Here is a 19,590-nt window from a genome sequence, read left to right on the forward strand (position 1 = left end):
TCTCTATGCTAACCAAAATAAGCAATTTGACTGAATTTCCAAGATACTGTCTTTCTTCATTCATGAAAAGAGAAAGCAATACCTCTGAATAACTTATCATTGCCAAGGTTGAAGGCTCAGTGTGTGCGTGTCTACTAAGTCACTTTAGTTGTGTCTAACTCTTTGTGACCCTATGAACCATAGGCCACCACATTCTTCTCTCCTTGGGACTCCCTAGGCAAGAATACTGGACTGGGTGGCCATTCCCTTCTCCAGGGGATCTTTCCAACCCAGGGATCAAATCTGCTTCTCTTAAGTGAAGTGAAGTCACTCAGTTCTGTCTGACTCTTTTCGACCCCATGGATGGTAGTCTACCAGGCTCCTCTGTCCATGGGATTCTCCAGGTAAGAATACTGGAGTGGGTTACCATTTCCTTCTCCAGGGGATCTTCCTGACCCAGGGATCGAACTCGGGTCTCCTGCATTGGAGGGAGACGCTTTAACCTCTGAGCCACCAGGGAAGCCCCTACTTCTCTTAAGTCTCCTGCATTGGCAGGCAAGCTCTTTACCACTAGCGCCACCTGGGAAGTCCTGAATGCTCAGTACTGAGAACTTAAAGATGAGTATTTCCTCAAACTCAAGGTATGTCCTGTTCTCAAGGAATTTGTTGTCTAGAATTAGTTATTTTATTCTTTCAAACTTCTCATTCAGAACCAGTATTTATTTGTAGTTGAAAACTAATTTTCAAAAGAATACATTTATTTTTTAATTTTATTGGAGTATAGTTGGTTTATAATGTGCTATTTTCAGGTGTACAGCAAAGTGATTCAGTTATCATATATTCCTTCATATTCAGATTCTTTTCTCATATAGGTTATAACAGAAAATTGAGTAGAATTCCCTGTGCTACACACTATATCCTTATTGGTTATATGTCTTAAATATAGTAGTAGTGTGTGTGTGTTAATCTTGAATGTATTTTAATCCATTTTTGAAAGCAAAATTAGTTTTCCCATATAGTTCTATTCTCTCATGCCAAAAGATACAGAGGGAAAAGAGATAAAAATTCTAAACATCCTACAACTGTAGATTGCCCTCAAACTAGCATAAGATTTTTTAAAAATGCTTCCTACAGTAAGCATTTGTGGAGGCCCGCCAAGGCTCTGACAAGTCACTGGGGCCATGTGCTTTTGCTCTTGGGCCCTCCTACTCTCTTAACATCAAATCCTCCTAAAACATTTAAAATCAATATTTGGCTTAAAAAACCTGAAATGTATTCCCCTATCAGGTCAAGCTACCTTTTTACATCAGTCATAATTCCTAACAAGTTTTATAACTTTCCAAGTTTGATAAATTATTTCATGCCATTGACTGTGTTAAAACTATCCATCAAGGTGTTTTAAGATCTCCAGCTTACCGATATGATGAGCCCCAGTGAATCTCCAGCTTCTATACTGTTCACTCGTTTGACAGATATTTGCTAAACATCGATAGTGTTCCATGCTCAATACCATGTGCTGGGATATATAATGGTGAATGAGACAGATATGTTTTCTGCCACAGAGCTGCATCTAACAGAGAACACAAACAGAAATGACTCGATACCTATTGGATCCAAACAAGCCAACTTAAACTCCTCTGCATAATTCTGAGAATACCCAGAAAATGCTCACACTCCGCTGTGGTTGTCCTCTTATGTAAACTTCTGCTCCCCTAATTTCCCTAATCATTTCTGGCAGCAGCAGCCTCACTTTTATATGCCTATCCAACAGTTCACAGGTGCACATTGGCCCCAAACACAGACTCCCTTTATTCCACAAAGCACAACTGAGGATTCAAAAACAGAGATTTGCAGGGGAGAGAGACAGAGCTTCAACTGGGTTATCAACTCTTACTGTTATCATATCCTGGAAGTAGGGTCCTCTCTTGGCAGTCTCTCCATAGCCCCCAGCCAGCTGCTGTGTTGCTGGAACCAACATCGTTTCAACTGAGGGTCTGGCTCTTGCCCAGCCTCTCCCTCCATGTCCACAGCCCAAACATTCCTTTTCCTTAAGCCCAACCAGTAGGGGCTACACCAGGGAGCCCCATAATAATCTGTAAAAGTCGCCAAGCTACATGGAGTGACAGAAGCTATTTACACTCCTAGAGGAAGGAGTTTAACCCTCTGTGTTTCAGCCTTTCCCTTCCAGACTGGCCCCTGGGATTTACTTAACTTAGCAAACCAAGAGGCCCACTGCAACAATTTCTTCCAAATTAAAAAGTAATCTTCCTTTGAAAGATAATTCTGCTACATCCCCAGACATGAGGACAGTTTTTGAAATAACATTTTTGTTTGCTTTATAGATGTACAAATATATATGATGGGGAGAAAGTTATACATACACCCACACAGCATTTCTCAAATTTCCAAAGTAATTATTCCTAACAAGCAAGAATTCCAGGAGGAACTGGGCATATTATCTCAAAGCAGCCTATGCCAAGCATATTATTTCTTTGGAGTCTTGAATTTTGTCTTCTAAAACTCACATATATTTTTGCATTCCACTTCATAACATGCCCATTTATTTCAGTATGTCACAACTGAATGAAATACATTAAAACCCAGCCATAGTGCTCTAAATGGGTCCCACAAAATTCTATCACATAAAATACAGAATTTCATCATCCCAAGATAATTAAAATGACTGGGGCATCCTAAAGACTTTGGAGTTTTTGGAATCCCCAAATTATATACACCTCACATTAAAAAGTCATTTGCATTATTGTGGGTATGATATATCCTCATACTTTATAAAAACAATGTAGTAGGTGACTTATAGCCCCCAAATGTGCTAAGGAAAAAATATAAACTAATCAAGTGCCACTGTGATATGAATTATTGGTACGTTTTAGTGTTCACTCACTTCTAAATGACTTGATCCCATCCATCACCTTTGAGAAGCTCACCACCTTTGAGAAGCTTATGCTTTATCCTCTTGCCTTGACAAAATTAAAAATCAGTGCATGCAATGAAAACTTTGTGTCACTCTCAAGGAGTTGAAACCTTAAACATTGTCTTCACCCACATCTTCTAGGAAACAAAAATCTAAAGCAAAGATTAAGATGCTAATATTTGACACAAGAGGAACAAGCCACGAGCCACGAGGGTGATAGAAAAGGGAAAGTCCGGTAAGGTGCAAAGCATTATCTCAAAATCAGGATGTTAATCTTAAAGAGGTTATTGGATGGATCGGCTTAGCACATGCAAACTCTCTGGAAGGGTAATGGTGAGAAACCCTAGAGTAGCTCATGGGAGAGCAAAAAGAGGGGGAATTGATCTGTCTCCTGTCTCAAAGGTTTATGGTAAGAGAATCCCACTCTGTTATGCTTCCATTCTCTGGGCGACTACAGTTCTATCACGTCCAACAATAAATTCTGTCATATCCATCCTGATTCCAAAGTGAATGAACGTCACATAAAGCCTACATTATTATTCCTCTAAATTGAATTCTCTAATCCATGCAATTTTATAGCAGTTATTAGTTGGTAGCCTCCAAACTTACTATTTAATAAATAGTACTTTATATTTTCTCTACAGCTTTCTGTTTGTGCATTACTTGTCCCTCTCATCATGTTGTTGACTGCTGTAAGTCAGGGACCAAAATAATATAATTGTTAAGAACATGGGCATCGGACAACTTACTAACCATTTTAAGTCTCGGTTTCTTAATAAATGCACTCTTTTAATAAATAATAAATGAGATAATTCTTGAAAAATACTTTTTAAATGCTTTGCATATAGCACTTAAGAAATATTTTATATTGTTAATGCTCATAATGGTTATTAAAATTATTTTCATACCACAAATCAATGAATAAAATACAAATGTTCCATAAATGTCCAACAAAAATTTTTGTTTAGTGATTGACCCATGTAAGCTATAATTTCATAAATAATGCATCTAATAAGAGAGAATAAAATGCTTCTCTAAGTTATTTTTTATGTATTTGTCAAGTGAAGGAGTTAGACTGTTATCTCAAAACCATAAAATTATTTGCTATTTGTTAAATGTATCTGTTGAAATATCCACTTGCAATTTATTCTAGTTACTAGCAAATATAAGTATAACATGTACTATTATTGGAGAAATTATGAAAATAAAGCTGGGGTGATTACGATGTGATTCACAATGATGACATAGATGATGTTTGACTTAGATACCAAACTGTCCTACTGAAATTAAATATGTACAAAACTAAGCTCATCATCTTGCCCCATAAAGATTTTATTTTCTATCACAATGAGAAGTATGTCCATCTACCCAGGAGTTTATGACAAAGACAAGAGTGTTGGTCTTGACATTTCCTTTACCCTAAGCCCATCTTATTATAACTACAATCTATATCAATACATCATGTGAATCTATCATATCCATCTCCATTAGCACCACTTAGCTCAAGTCACCATTGTATGTCTCTTGTAATAACATGATAATCTCCTAATTTGTTTTCTTACAGTTATTCCTGAACCCTCTAATCCATTTTCCACACTCCTTAATATGCCCATTTTAAAAACAAATCTGTTTATTCCAGGTTATAGTTGTTGTGTCCTCTATAGGAGATTATATTATTCTTAAAAAAAAAATCCTCACTCCCTCTCCTATCATCTCCTTCAGAAGATTACATTTTGTGCCCCCTTGATGTTGAGCATGACCATGTGGTTTACTTTAACCCATGAGATATTAGTCACGTGACAGCCACATTTTTGCCGAGTGTTTGCTGCCAGGCTTGCTCTTCTGGGCTTCTGCCATCACCATGAAGAGAACTTCCTCAGCTGCTGACCCTTAGACCGCTGCTCTAGAACAATCCATATGAAGCAGAGCCTCTTAGCTGACCATCAGACCTGCAGCCTCTAGCCAAACCAACCCAACTCAAATGACGTGTAAACAAGAAATAAACACTTCCTGTCTCAAGCTCCTGAGATTCAATGGTTGTTTGTTATGCAGCAATAGCTAACTAATACAGCTACATGTAAAATCAACTTAAAATTTTTAATATGCCCTTATACCATGCTCCCTCTTTTTCCTCCCCACACTATGCTGTAATCACTCTTTCAGTTCTTCAAATCTACCAAACCCCTTTTCCAGCCTGGAGTCTCTACACATGTTGTTCTCTTGGATGGGCTATTATTTCTCTTTCTTGCTCTAGCCAACCTCTACTTACCTTCAGTCCATCCTTATATGTTCCTGCCTCAGAGAAACCAGCCCTAAAATGCTTCCTCATTCAAACACCTGACTATTTCCACTTCACATTGTGCATTTCTTTCATGACAGTCATACAAATTGTAATTTGTTACTTTGGGGAATGCTTATTTAATGTCTCTTACACTAAATAGCTCCATCATATCAAGGACAATGTCAGTCTTATTTACTTCTGTTCCTTCGTGACTGCTGCTGCTACTGCTAAGTCACTTCAGTCGTGTCTGACTTTGTGCAACCCCATAGATGGCAGCCCACCAGGCTCCACCGTCCCTGGCATTCTCCAGGCAAGAACACTGGAGTGGGTTGCCATTTCCTTCTCCAATGCATGAAAGTGAAAAGTGAAAGGGAAGTTGCTCAGTCATGTCCGACTCTTCGCAACCTCATGGACTGCAGCCCACCAGGCTCCTCCATCCATGGGATTTTCCAGGCAAGAGTACCAGAGTGGGGTGCCATCGCCCTCTCTGTCCTTCATGACTAGTACATGACAAATATGGTAAATACTTGAATAGACAACTTACGCCACTCACAGTTCCTTGATTAGAGAAGACTAAAAGAGTAGTTACACAGTATTTATTTATATCAAATAAAGTCAATAAAGTTGTACTTTAAAGCCCTTCAATTGCAGGTTATTTTGCTCAAATAGACAATTTTCATGTCTTTCAGGAATTCAGTTTACTTATCCTATTCTTGTCACTACAATACATCTAAAGATGTCACGAGTCTGAAATGACAGTTAACAATCTGCCTTTTCCTTTTTGTATTTCTAGCAATAACATTTGACAACTTGAGTTATGATTTCCCATAAGTAAATAAAATATTAAAAGAAGTCATAACACACCAGAGCTTATTTTTTTTATGTTAAAGACATTTTTAAATTAAAATGTTGCTAAGGGAGAAAAGTAAAGTGAAAATATCTTGAGTCTAGAATCATGATAGGGGAGGAAGAGGCATACCAGGTAGCATTAAAAAAAAAAATCAACCTATTATCCCATATTTGCAATAAATGGTAATTGCAAGAAAAGAAGGGGAGGAATGGGAAGTGGAAGGAGGCAAAGAAGGAAACAAGGGGAAGAAAAAAGGAAGGAAATAAGAATTTTCCTTTTCATCAGCTCCTCTGGTCAAAACTGAACTGGAATAGAAATACCTGTCTATAAAATAAGTAACCCTTATTAGGCTTCTAACTAACTGACAAGGAGTTAACAAACTGTCTGAAGGCTGGCGCTCAGTCTGGCCACTCTCTGCTAAAGCAACTGTAAGCAACAGACTCTGTAACCTTGAGAGCAGTTGCTAAGAACAGCAGAGAATGGGTCAGCCCATACAGGAAAAAAAGGTCAAATCAGCATTTTTGCACAGAAAATTTCACGGTAAACCTTCTTACAGTGTTTTTTGATAGTACTTGCCATATCATCTAAAATCTGTTCTTCCATCACTGTAAACCACTTAGCAAACAAGACCAGGTAGGGTAGATTTTATCAGACTTCTCTTCCAGAATGACCCACATAGAGGGGCCCCAAAGCACCTGTATTTTTATACCTGAAGACAAAACAATTTGATAATAAGCTGAGTTGAATCCTAAGGCTTGTTTGCATAAGTGGTTGGATTCTCTAAAGTAATATGTGTAAGATACTTAGCACTACATCTAAGTAAGAAATGAAGTTCAGATACACTCAAAATAATACCTCTTTCTGGAATTAGGCACAAGATTAAAAGAGAAATTGCCATTTTCTTACAATCCCCAACTAGTCAGCACCACTGATTGACTGACAGATGCTTATCAGACAGAAAGTGTATCCCACACCCTGGAAGCAATTTACTGGTCTGGGATAGGGAAAATGATATCTGTTAAGATCATTCAAACTTTTCCTTAGGCTACAGTTTTTGTTTGTTTGTTTATTAACTTGGGACTAGAGAGCATCTTGGCCCCTCCTCAATGGTACATTGGCAAGGAATGAGGAAAAAAGCTACTGACATGTTTCCCACTGTGTCATGAAAGCCAGCAATATGCAGAGAAGAACAGAAAGAAGACAGAACAAACTAGTGGCTGGCCAGTCCATGTTCCCATCACTCTAAAACCAGCTGGAGTCCCAGCTTCTGTAACTTGCAACCCAAAGCTCCGGCTCATATACACTGACATCAAGTAACAATTCAACACATGATCAATCGTACTGTTGAATGTATTGACCATGATTGAGAGATCCCAAATCAAGATTTAGCCTGATAAAGGATTTCTCATGTTTGGGATTCTTCTATATCAAATTCTTACAAATGTGTAAATACTTAGTGATACTTTGTCAAATATTTAATCTGCCATTGTTTTACAAAATAATGCAATTGTATGGTGGTGAGAATAACCTTCCTGGAAATATTCAGGAAGTATGAGTGCCCTAATCTCGGGTGCGGAAAGCAATAGATATCATATATAAAAACACATAATTGGACTTCTCCATAAATGAGAATAATTCTGAATTGGAAAAGAAGGAGTTAAACTGCAATGCTTAAAATCTACATTAAGATTGTTATTATATTCCTATGGGAACCAGAACAAATATGTTATCTGACTATTCCTATGGAGAATTTTGTATACAAAACTATGAAAAGAGAATATATTTATGATATTAAAATGCATCCAAATGCTATCAAGCTCTAAGCAAAATAGATTAGGTGGCTCAGCGGTAAAGAATGTGCCTGCCAACACAGGAGACACAGGGTCTAGCCCTGAGTTGTGAAGGTCCCCTGGAGAAGGAAATGGCAACCCACTCCAATATTCTTGCCTGGAGAATCCAATGGACAGAGGAGCCTGGTGGGCTACAGTCCATGAAGTCACAAAGAGTCAAACACGACTGAATGACTGAGTACGCATGCACAGCTGGTCGTCCAAGACCATTCCTCCACCCAGGATGAAGTTAATCAAAAGCGTGAAACAGACAAAACTTGTTTCCCATGTTTTTGTTATGAGTGCTAGATATCATATATCATGTATCACACATATATATACATCATATGATATATCACATATCACATATAATATATCACATATATATCATAGCACTTTACATCTCTGTGAACCGCGACCATATTTCTTAGGGAACTCTCTTAGCAAAATTCAATGCTTTTTTTGCTCTGGATTTCTATAAGATTTTGCTTCATGTTGAATCTCTCATACTGTGTATGGTACAATATAAGATTTCCTTGCTACAATTTAAGATTTTCAAGGGCAAAGATTGTTTTGAAAAACAATAAGTATTAACCAAATCCATTGTTCTTGCCTCAGAAGAACTGAATTGAAGAAATGAGTTAAAATTCAATCACTAAAGATTACATTAAGATAAGCTTGCATTTCTGTCACTCAAGGACAGAAGCTTTGACTGTTTTTTGACCATTACTCAAAGTAAGAAATACATTATATTTTGTAACACAGTACACATGTACATAGATACATAAAATGAAGGAGAAATTTCACAAAAAATATTTATTCTTGAAACGTGACAAACTCTGACATCTAATCTGTTTTCTTTTCATTTTATTAACAATGGTTGTGATACATTAAATCAATTTCATGACCCCCTAATGGGTCATGACTCATAGTTTGAAAACATTGTTATAATGAAAACCCGTGATTTAGTGCATGCTTATCAAATAAGATAGGAAAACAGAGGAATTTGCAAACCAGGTGAAGTGTCAAATGGCCATTATGCCTACATACCTATTTAACTTATACAGAAGTATAAACTTATAGAAATATTAGCCCAGAGGCAAAATTTAGGGTACTCATTCTCTCACTCTAGAATATTATTTGTCTATAGATTACAAAATCTGCATTAGGTAAGGGAAACAAAATCTTGAAGGATTTGTTCATTCCTTCAGTGATTTACTGAGCACTGCATTCTAGATGCTTACACTACAGAAGTGAATAAAATATACAAAATTCCTGTCCTCATAGAATTTACCTTCTAGTGAGGATACAGAGAAAAAAAAACAGATAAATTAAATACAATGTCAGGCAATGATAAATTTTTCAAAAGAAAAATGAAACATACTTTGGAAGGAATGATGCTAAAGCTGAAACTCCAGTACTTTGGCCACCTCATGTGAAGAGCTGACTCATTGGAAAAGACTCTGATGCTGGGAGGGGTTGGGGGCAGGAGGAAGAGAGGACGACAGAGGATGAGATGGCTGGGTGGCATCACTTACTTGATGGACGTGAGTCTGAGTGAACTCCAGGAGTTGGTGATGGAGTCGCAAAGAGTCGGACACGACTGAGCAACTGAACTGAACTGAACTGAAGGGGCTAGAAAGTGGTGAAGAGGAAAGGGCTGTTGCAGAGAGGGTGGTCCCTAAAATCTTCTCTGTAAAGATGTATCAAGAAAGCATTGTGCTTAGTGAAATAAGTCAGACAAAGAAAGGTAAATACTGCATGTTCTCACTTTCATGAGGAATCTTAAAAATGAAACAAACATGAACATAACAAAACAGAAACAGACTCACAGATACAGAGAACAAACCAGTGGTTTACCAGCAGGGAGAGGAAAAGGGGAGGGGCAAGATAGGGGAAGTGACTGACGGGTACAAATTACTCTGTATACAGATAGCCAATAGGTCATCTGAAAGGGGCTCAACATTATTACTAGTGATATGCAAATAAAACTACAATGAGTTACCAACTCACACAGCCAGAATGGCCACCACTAAAAAGTCTACAAATAATACATGTTGGAGAGAGTGTGGAGAAAACAAAGGAAACATTCCTACATTGTTGGTAGGAATGCAAATTGGTGAAGCCACTACGAAAAATGGTATGGAGGTTCCTCAAAAAACTAAAATTAGAGTGGTCATATGATCCTACAGTCCCACTCCAGGGCATAAATCTGAAGAAAAGTATAATTTGAAAAGATACATACACCTCAATGTTCATAGCAGCACTATTTATAATAGCCAAGACATGGAGGCAACCTACATATCCATCAAGAGAGAAATGAATAAAGATGTGGTATACACACACACACACACAATAGAATACTCAGTTCAGTTTAGTTCAGTTCAGTCACTCAGTCGTGTCCAACTCTTTTTGACCCTATGAATTGCAGCATGCCAGACCTCCCTGTCCATCACCATCTCCCGGAGTTCACCCAAACTCACGTCCATTGAGTCGGTGATGCCATCCAGCCATCTCATCCTCTGCCATCCCCTTTTTCTCCTGCCCCCAATCCCTCCCAGCAGCAGAGTCTTTTCCAATGAGTTAACTTTTTGCTACTCAGCCATAAAAAGAGTGAAATAATATTATTTGCAGTAGCATGGATATATCTGGAGATTATCATACTAAGTGAAGTAAGTAAGAAGCAAAAAGACAAATGCCATAGAATATCACTTATATGTGGAATCTAAAATGTGATGAACTTATTTATGAAGCAGAAAGAGACTCACAGGCATAGAAAACAAACTTATGGTTACCAGAAGGGAAAGAGGGTGGCAGAGGGATAAATTAGGAGTTTTAGATTAGCGTGTACAAGCTATTTTATTTATAAAATAAACAACAAGGTACTATTGTGTACCATAGGGAACTGCATACAATATTCTATAAAAAACTATAATGGGAAATAATATGAAAAAGAATATATGTATATAATTGAACTGCTTTGCTATATACCAGAAACTAATACAGCATTATAAATCAACTCTAATTCAATTTTTAAAAACTCTTATATATAAAATAAATGAGCTACAGTTTGTATTATAGAGCACAAGGAATATAGCCCATATTTAAACTTTAAATAGAATGTAATCTATAAAAATATTGACTCACTATGTTGTACACCTGAAACTAATATAACACTATAAATCATGCTTCAATAAAAATAAATAAATAAAACAAATGACTCAATAATTAAAAAAGAAAAGAAGAGAAAGCAGCAAGTACTGCAAATATGTTTGTGTGAAAGAAAGGGGAGATGTTAGGCAGATGGCAGGACTGATACCTTTAGTCATCGCATCAGTGGTGTAGATGGGTCCAACCCCATCTCTTCCAAGGGAACCACCTTGAACATAATCACTGGCCATCTGGAAGATATAGGCAGTCATGATGGCAATATCTCCTACCTCCTCTTCCAGCATGCCAGCCTCAACATGTGGACCAAGTGTGGACATTTGACCCAAGGTATCCTAGATTTGGGGTTGATTTCAATAACTGCATAGAAAATAGCAACTATATCTTGCTATGGATTGAACTGTGTCCGCCTCCAGGTTCATTTGCTGAGGCCCTAACACCTAATACCTCAGAATGTGACCTTATTTGAAAATAAGATCATTGAAGATGTAATAAGCTAAGATGAGGTCCTATTGGAGTAGGTTGGGCCCCTAATCCAATATGACTGATATCCTTACAAAAGGGGGAAATTTGGACATAGATAGGCATTCAGGGAGAACACCATGTGAACATGAAAATGATCACCTACAAACCAAGCAGAGAGACCTGGAATAGCGCTTTCCCTCCTAACTTTACAAAGGAACCAACCCTACCAACACCTTGAGCTTAGACTTCCAGCCTCCAGAATTGCTAGACAACATACTTTTAGTGTTTAAACTGCCCAGCCTGTGGCACGTTTTTATGACAGCCCTCACAAACTAATACATCTCCCCTGGGGAGAAGCTGAGTGTATTCTATATGCAGTAGGATGGATAATACACAGGTGAACTGTGGCACCTGTGGCAGGCTGCTAGTTGATCTATTTCATATTAAACATATCCTCACTTTTTAGCTGAGCCAAATTATGTACATTTCTCACTCTCCAGTGCAGCTACATTTGGCCAGGTCACTAAGTTCTGGCCAATGAGCCATAATCAGATGTATCTGGTGGCAGCTTCCAGTGGTACTCCTTAATAGACAGCTGAGAGCTGTCCTTTGCCCCCCTTTTTTCTGCATTCTTTCCTGCTATCTGGTGTCTGAAATGCAGATGTGATGAGTGTATTTAAGCCAAGAGTGACATCAGAAGTGGCTGCCATGAGGGATGAAGAACCAGAGTAAAAGGAGTGAGTAATCAAGAGCTTGGGGGAGCAGAGACATCACACAACAGTGGACTCCTCATATCTGGGCTTAAACATAAGAAAGAAGTGGTATTTTATCTTGTCTAAACCACTGTCTTTGGGCGGGGGAAGGGGGGTGCATTACTATTACTTGCTGTTGAATGTAATCTTAAACAATACAAGAACAGAGAGTGGAAATAGAAGACAAGCAGCAGCTTAGCAGCAGCAGCAGCAGCAGCAGAACCCAAGAGAGGATTTTAGCTACAGAGGTGGGGGAATCAGACTGAGAATGAATAATCGAAGTGATAGGAAGGAAACCAGGAGAAAATTTTATCTGAAAAGCTAAAGAAATAACTAAAAGAAGGGAGAAATGACGCACTAGGTATTACTTGATCAACTGTTGTAAGAACCAAGAAATATCACACGGTAGGTCTGTGCTTCTCCAATTTTAACATGTGAAGGAATCACTTAGTGTCTTGTTAACATGCAGAATCTGATTGGGGTGGGGCACTTCTAAAAAGCCCCTGGGTAGTGTCAATGCTGATGGTACACTTGAAAGGCAAAGACTGAGGCCAGAATGCTTCTCAAAGTGTGCTTCTTGAACCAGAAGCATCATCATTACCAGGTAACTTGTTTAAAATGCCCTTTCTTACCCCACACCCCAGACCTCCTGTATCAGAAACCCTATGGGTGGGACACGGACATCTGTTTTAAAAAACCTACCATGCAATTCTTTTTTAAAAAACTTTTATTGAATTATGTAGTGGATTTACAATGATGTATTAGTTTCAGCTGCAGAGCTAACTGAATTAGTTATATATTTATATATACACATCCAGTTTTTTTTAGATTCTTTCCCCATATAAGTCATTAGAGTATTGAGTAGATTTGCCTGTGCTATAGTAGGTCCTTACTGGTTGTCCATTTCATTTATAGTAGTGTGTATATGTCAGTCCCAATCTCCCAATTTATCCCTCCCCTTCCTCTTTCCCCTTTGGTAACCAGAAGTTAGTTTTTTACATCTGAGACTCTATTTCTGTTTTGTAAATAGGTTCATTTGTACCATATCTTTTAGATGCTACATATAAGCATCGAGGGAAATGCAAACCAAAAAACTACAGTAGATCCACACAAAAGAAAAGCAACCCAAACTCAATTCTAAAGATGGTCATCAAACCACAAGAGAAGAGAACAAATGTGGAATGGAAGAAAAAAGACCTACATAAATCCAAAATAACTTTAAAAATGGCAATAGGAAAATACATATCAATAATCACCACAAATGTAAATGGATTAAATACTCCAAACAAAAGACATATATTTCCTGAACGGATACAGAAACAAGATCCATATATATGCTGTCTACAACGGAATGACTTCAGACCTAGGGACACATACAGACTGAAAGTGAGGGAATGGAAAAAGTTATTCCATGCAAATAAAAATAAAAAGAAAGCTATCATGAGATTCTGATATGCCCTGCAATCTGACACCCACTGATGTGAGCAATTATAGGAACATCATGATGGCGACCACAGAAGCTGATCACCAACTGTGGGCTGTGCCACTGGACACTTTTCTTACATCATTTCATTTGGTCCTCACAACAATCCATTTTATCAGTGAAGAAACTGGGACTGAGAGACGTTAACTACATAGCCAAGGTCATACAACCAGCAAGTGGTAGATCTGAGAAACCACATCTATCTGACACCATAACCCATTCCCAGACCACTTTACCAACTCACCTTCAAGGGTCATCAGTGATATAATCAAACAATTTCAGCAGGATATTAAGACAGAAGCCAGCCTGCAGTGGCTTTGGAAGTGAGAAAGTAGGGAAAATGAGTGCAAATGTTTTTTCAAAAACTTGAATAAAGAAGAGAAATAGAAAGCTAGAAGGTAATGGAGACTGAGCATGTGCTTGCTTATTTTTAAAAGAAAAAAAAAAACAGAGAAAACAAAATGAGAGCTTCAAGATATCGAAATGATTCAGTTCAGTTCAGTTGCTCAGTTGTATCCAACTCTTTGAGACTCCAAGGACTGCAGCACGCTAGACGTCCCTGTCCATCATCAACTCCCAGAGCTGACTCAAACTCATCCATTGAGTCGGTGATGCCATCCAACCATCTCATCCTCTGTCATCCCCTTCTGCTCCTGCCTTCAATCTTTTCCAGCATCAGGGGATTTTCAAATGAGTCATTTCTTTGCATCAGGTGGCCAGAGTATTGGAGCTTCAGCTTAAGCTTCAGTCCTTCCAATGAACACCCAGGACTGATCTCCTTTAGGATGGACTGGTTGGATCTCCTTGTAGTCCAAGGGACTCTCAAGAGTCTTCTCCAACACCACAGTTCAAAAGCATCCATTCTTTGGTGCTTAGCTTTCTTTATAGTCCAACTCTCACATCCATACATGACTACTGGAAAAACCATAGATTTGACTAGATGGATCTTAGTTGGCAAAGTAATGTCTCTGCTTTTTAATATGCCATCTAGGTTGGTCATAGCTTTTCTTCCAAGGAGCAAGTGTCTTTGCATGGCTGCAGTCACCATCTGCAGGGACTTTGGAGCCCCCCTCAAACTAAAGTCTCTCACTGTTTCCATTGTTTCCTCATCTATTTGCCATGAAGTGATGGGACAAGATGCCATGATCTTAGTTGTCTGAATGCAGCCATGAAATTAAAAGATGCTTACTCCTTGGAAGAAAAGTTATGACCAACCTAGACAGTATATTGAAAAGCAGAGACATTACTTTGCCAACAAAGGTCCGTCTAGTCAAGACTATGGTTTTTCCATAAAAAAAGAGATGGGAAGCTTTCTTCTTTTCTGTGAAGAAAGCTGAGAACCGAAGAATTGATGCTTTTGAACTGTGGTGTTGGAGTAGACTCTTGAGAGTCCCTTGAACTGCAAGGAGATCCAACCAGTCCATTCTGAAGGAGAACAGCCCTGGGATTTCTTTGGAAGGAATGATGCTCAAGCTGAAACTCCAGTACTCTGGCCACCTCATGCAAAGAGCTGACTCATTGGAAAAGACTCTGATGCTGGGAGGGATTGGGGGCAGGAGGAGAAGGGGACGACCGAGGATGAGATGGCTGGATGGCATCACTGACTCGATGGACTTGAGTCTGAGTGAACTCTGGGAGTTGGTGATGGACAGGGAAGCCTGGTGTGCTGTGATTCATGGGGTCGCAAAGAGTTGGACATGACTGAGCAACTGAATTGACTGAACTGAACTGACTGAGCTTTAAGCCTACTTTTTCACTCTCTTCTTTCAATTTCATCAAGAGGCTCTTCAGTTCTTCTTCGCTTTTTGCCATAAAGATGGTGTCATCTGCATATCTGAGGTTATTGATATTTCTCCCAGCAATCTTGATTCCAGCTTGTGCTTCATCCATTCCAGCATTTCTCATGATGTACTCTGCATATAAGTTAAATAAGCAGGGTGACAATATACAGCCTTGATGTACTCCGTTCCTGATTTGGAACTAGTCTGTTGTTCCATGTCCAGTTCTAACCGTTGCTTCCTGAACTGCATATAGGTTTCTCAAGAGGCAGGTCAGGTGGTCTGGTATTCCCATCTCTTTAAGAATTTTCCACAGTTTATTGTGATCCACACAGTCAAAGGCTTTGGCATAGTCAATCAAGCAGAAATAGATGTTTTTCTGGAACTCCTTTGCTTTTTTGATGATCCAGTGGATGTTGGCAATTTGATCTCTGGTTCCTCTGCCTTTTCTAAAACCAGCTTGAACATCTGCAAGTTCACGGTTCATGTATTGCTGAAGCCTGGCTTGGAGAATTTTGAGCATTACTTTACTAGCTAGCATGTGAAATGACTGCGATTGTGCAGTAGTTTGAGCATTCTTTGACATTGCCTTTCTTTGGGATTAGAATGAAAACTGACCTTTTCCAGTCCTGTGGCCACTGCTGAGTATTCCAAATTTGCTGGCATATTGAGTGCAGCACTTTCACAGCATCATCTTGAAATAGCTCAACTGGAATTCCATCACCTCCACTAGCTTTCTTCATAGTGATGCTTTTTAAGGCCCACTTGACTTCGTATACCAGGATGTCTGGCTCTAGGTGAGTGATCACACCATCGTGATTATCTGGATCATGAAGATCTTTTTTGTACAGTTCTTCTGTGTATTCTTGCCATCTCTTCTTAATATCTTCTGCTTCTGTTAGGTCCATACCATTTCTGTCCTTTATTGAGCCCATTTTTGTATGAAATGTTCCCTTGGTATCTCTAATTTTCCTGAAGAACTCTCCAGTCTTTCCCATTCTATTGTTTTCCTCTATTTCTTTGCATAGATTGCTGAGGAAGGCTTACTTATCTCTCCTTGCTGTTCTTTGGAACTCTGCATTCAAATGGGTATATCTTTCCGTTTCTCCTTTGCTTTTGGCCTCTCTTTTTTTCACAGCTATTTGTAAGGCCTCCTTAGACAGCCATTTTGCTTTTTTTTTTTTGCATTTCTTTTCCATGGGGATGGTCTTGATCCCTGTCTCCTGTACAATGTCACGAACCTCCATCCATAGTTCATTGGTACTCTATCAGATCTAGTCCCTTAAATCTATTTTGCACTTCCACTGTATAATTGTAAGGGATTTGATTTAGGTCATACCTGAATGGTCTAGTGGTTTTCCCTACTTTGTTCAACTTAAGTCTGAATTTGGCAATAAGGAGTTCATGATCTGAGCCACAGTCAGCTCCCAGTCTTGTTTTTGCTGACTGTATAGAGCTTCTCCATCTTTGGCTGCAAGGAATATAATCAATCTGATTTCAGTGTTGACTATCTGGTGATGTCCATGTGTAGAGTCTTCTCTTGTGTTGTTGGAAGAGGGTGTTTGCTATGACCAGTGCATTCTTTTGGCAAAACTTTATTAGCCTTTGTCCTGCTTCATTCCATATTGCAAGGCCAAATGTGCCTGTTACTCCAGATGTTTCTTGACTTCCTAATTTTGCATTCTAGTCCCGTATAATGAAAAGGACATCTTTTTGGGGTGTTAGTTCTAAAAGGTCTTGTAGGTCTTCACAGAACCATTCAACTTCAGCTTCTTCAGCATTACTGGTTGGGGCATAGGCTTGGATCACCGTAATATTGAATGGTTTGCCTTGGAAACGAACAGAGATCATTCTGTCATTTTTGAGATTGCATCCAAGTACTGCATTTCAGACTCTTTTGTTGACCATGCTACTCCATTTCTTCTAAGGGATTCCTGCCCACAGTAGTAGATGTAATGGTCATCTGAGTTAAATTCACCCATTCCAGTCCGTTTTAGATCGCTGATTCCTAAAATGTCGACGTTCACTCTTGCCATCTCCTGTTTGAACACTTCCAATTTGCCTTGATTCATGGACCTAACATTCCAGGTTCCTATGCAATATTGCTCTTTACAGCATTGGACCTTGTTTCTATCACCAGTCACATCCACAACTGGGTATTGATTTTGCTTTGGCTCCTTCCCTTCATTCTTTCTGGAGTACTTTCTCCACTGATCTCCTGTAGCATATTGGGCACCTACCTACCTAGGAGTTCCTTTTTCAGTATCCTATCATTTTGCCTTTTCATACTGTTCATGGGGTTCTCAAGGCAAGAATACTGAAGTAGCCATGAAGAGATATCCCATGTCCAAGGTAAGAAAAACCCAAGTGAGATGGTAGGTGTTGCGAGAGAGCATCAGAGGGCAGACACACTGAAACCATAATCACAGAAAACTAGCCAATCTGATCACATGGATCACAGCCTTGTCTGACTCAATGAAACTAAGCCATGCCATGTGGGGCCACCCAAGATGGGCGGGTCATGGAAGAGGTCTGACACAATGTGGTCCACTGGAGAAAGGAATGGCAAAACACTTCAGTATTCTTGCCTTGAGAACCCCATGAACAGTATGGAAAGGCAAATACATTAGAGATTTCAAAACATTAAGTTTGAGTGCAATCAGGAGAGGATGGGTAAGAAACAAAAATTATTGATTAAACCATGGGTGCTTTGAGAAAACAGGGTATTTTTCCAGGAAGGAGGAGAGAGTTGGGTTAAATATGTTGATAATGGTCAACTTTGAGTATCTAGTGGATTATTTTACAGAAGGGAAACAAATCTTATTCTTATAGCACCAGAGAGAATACCAAGGAATGGAAGTTTCCAGGGATAGATTTCACTTTACAATGAGAAAGAATAGCCTAATGATTCAAGTTATTTGAAAACAGAATGACTTGCCCTTTGAGACAGTGATTTTCTTATTACTGAAAGCATTTAAGGAAAAGCTATTTGACGTCCATGAAGCAAGTTGTATAAGGGATTCCTGCAAACTCACTAGGCATTTTAACTATGCGAAAATTCTGTGCTGTGTCCCTGCACTGCCTGTTCTTTAGTAAATCAATGAAGTATAGTACTGCTTATGGTAAGAACAATTTTCTTTGTGTAGTTCATATCCTGAAGCCTCCCTGCTATAATCTGTAAGTAATGGGTATGCAAAATAGGTGATTGTCTACATATTGAAATTATTAAAACAATTCATGTATTTAAAATCATTTGAGTGGTGATTCAGACTTCAAATCAGGGATTCTAAATTCTCACTTTTTAAATAAATCCTGTGTTTAAGCCTCTACTCACTTTCCTCAAGATTATTTTGACCATTTAGACAAATGACCTCGATTTTTCTATCATATTAAACTGGAGCTTCTTTATCATATATTTTCAGCTCTTCTCCTTTTAGCAGATTTTGCTCAGAGCATTCTGCAAACGTCACCATGACTAAATAGGCAGAAAGTCTCTCATCCCATATGACAGACATCAATATTTCCAAAGCAGAGGAAATTACATTCCAACGAGTTTATATTTAAAAAAAGGAACCCACAAAACCCAGCATATCTCAACAGATCCCAAATCGACACTGCAGAGACTGCTGTATTCTTTTTTCTCTTAGCCTAGAGACAGCAGCATGACCTAAACACTTCCTGGCTGCTTCACTGCGGACCACCAAGCCATTGAAAATGGAGACAAAAGTAAAGTCTTCTGCCCTCCAAGATGAACACAATTTACCAAACTAAGTGGCGGCTTTTTTGCCCACTGATTAAAAGGGGGAAGGAAATGGCAACCCACACCCAGATTCTTGCCTGGGAAATCCCATGGACAGAGGAGCCTGGGGTGGGGGGGTCACAAAAGAGCCGGACATTACTTAGTGACCAAAGAGTAACAACAGTAAAAGGGCAGAACAAAGGCATCTTGGGGAGTGCCGGAGGGTGACACCATCTGTTGCACCTGTTGTGACAACAGTTGATCCCAGACCATATTGTAGATTGCAATCAAGAGTTGGCATTTACAGAATTGCTATTTCCTCATGGGTTCAAAT

The sequence above is a fragment of the Oryx dammah genome, unplaced genomic scaffold (genome assembly GCF_014754425.2).
Source record: "Oryx dammah isolate SB20612 unplaced genomic scaffold, SCBI_Odam_1.1 HiC_scaffold_29, whole genome shotgun sequence".
NCBI lineage: Eukaryota > Metazoa > Chordata > Mammalia > Artiodactyla > Bovidae > Oryx > Oryx dammah.